We start from the raw sequence: 2,075 nt of genomic DNA, 5'->3' as shown, positions 1-2,075 counted from the left end.
ACACAAATTTGTATTATTATTTTTCTTATGTTACTTGTATACTTGTAAACTGTTATGGTTTGTGTCTAGATGCCCCCCCCCAAGCCTCTTGCAGTCATAGATGGGGCTTTTTCAGAGGCTGCTCAATCTAGACTGTGTGATGCTAGGATTAAAGGTGCATGATTACAAAATCAGTACACTGATTCGTTTGGCACTGCCTTATCCAGGTAGCTAGGATACCATATAAGGGAAAGAAAAAGGCTTATTTCCTCCCTTGCTTGCTTTTGCTGTCTTCTGAGTGCCATGGACTGTTTCTCTTCTTGCCTTGCCCCTCTGCCATGCCTCTCTACCTTGGAGCCAGCCAACTATGGACTGAAACTTCTACGAACTATAAGCCAAATAAACCTTTTGTCCTTTAACTTTGGGTATCAGCAATGAGAAAAGTAACTAAGATGTATACACAATAAATCTGCTTTCATTCAGAAGTGCTATGTACATAGCAAAGCCAATCTGATAGAACTATGAACTTTTATTCCTAGAGAATATTTTGGTCTCCCAACCACATTTAATTTGCCACACCCCCACTACCCTCCCACAACCCCATATAGTTTTCATGAGACGTATGACCTATTTCTCAAGATTCAAATCAATATTTATGAGACAACATAGCTACTGAACCAAGAGGTAGCAACTCTTTAGCTGAAAAGCATGCAGCAGCCTGAAGCAGGTGATGCCATTACCATTCGTGTTGTCAAAAGTCCTCTATCACTGGGTTACTGATGGGAATAAAGTGCAAGGGATCCAGGGAACCCAGGTTGCTGACAGCTTTGTTACTCAGGAAAAATTAAGAATGAGCTACACGTGGATGCTAAATCTGGAGACGAGAGGAGCATTTAACGTTACAAGTGGTGACATAGCACTTCCTGAATGTTTTCATTTGGGCACATGATAGGAATAGAGGAATGAGTGAAACTGCTCCCTAGATTTCTGGCTTGGAAAACTGAGTAACATCTGAATTCAATTGTTAGGATAAATCACTTGGTAAATGAATCCACTTTTGGAAGTTCTGTCTGAATTAATTTTCTTCTCACATTATCATTCATTCACAATCCTTTATTAAGCACTTCCTGCACAGCTTTAGGATCATTAGAGTGAGAAGAAAATAAAAGATGCTGTCCTTACACAGATGTGCACTGTGGAGAGCTATGTGGAGGATGCTACTGAAGAAAACAGAGTCAGCACTTCTTTATGCAGTGCCATGTGTAAAAGCTTATGCTCATTGCTATGTAGGACATGTGGATTTTTTAAAAATTAACTCCTCAACTCTCAAATTGTTTAGTTTGTGGTAGAAGGGTCCCTTAACCAGACCAAAAGTGGGGAAAGGACGTGATATTAACCTTCAGTTGGTAGATTATGAAGAATTACTTGAGACATTTTAAGAAAACTTAACAGCACCATAGGAGATTGTAAATTGGTAGAGATTGGCTGGAGAGCTAAGAAAAGAAAACTGGAAGATCCAAAAGAGAGAATCCTGGATCCTGGATGGCTGTGAGTAATTCTGGATAGAACCTCACAAGATAGAAAAGCACAAACTTCATAGGAAATTTCATGGAGAGAGCAAGACCTGTGGCATGGTTTGTGGCAGGAGAAAACTCATGGAGAAGAGTAGTACCAGTTGTGTTGGTGACGAAGGAACAGACTGAGCGGGCAGAAATGGGTTCTACTACAGTTGCATGAGGTTGAAACAAAACAGAAACTTACTTCTCCAGGAACCAGCATGAGAGCCAAAGAGAGTAGCTCCACCCTGGACTGTGGCATGAAAGTAAACTAAAGCAATCAGAATCCTCATCACTCTAATCTCTGTGGTTAAAAGGAAATGCTAGAAAATAGATCCGGAACAGGATCCAACCAGGGTTCATAATTTTGCAAAGCGAGTCATATGAATGGTACCTGGGATAAATTTAGCTGGTTATGTAGTACATAGCTTGCTATTTCTTTGTATTACAAGGAGGTTTATTTAGAAATTTAAATCACATATTTTGTTGATTTTGAGTAGACAAGATGGAAGGAATGGAATGCTACTCAAAAATCTGGAC

This window comes from Fukomys damarensis, unplaced genomic scaffold (assembly GCF_012274545.1).
Source record: "Fukomys damarensis isolate Sample0158 unplaced genomic scaffold, DMR_v1.0_HiC HiC_scaffold_39, whole genome shotgun sequence".
Lineage (NCBI taxonomy): Eukaryota > Metazoa > Chordata > Mammalia > Rodentia > Bathyergidae > Fukomys > Fukomys damarensis.
The sequence above is the reverse complement of the archived record's forward strand: the minus strand, read 5'-3'. Positions refer to the sequence as shown.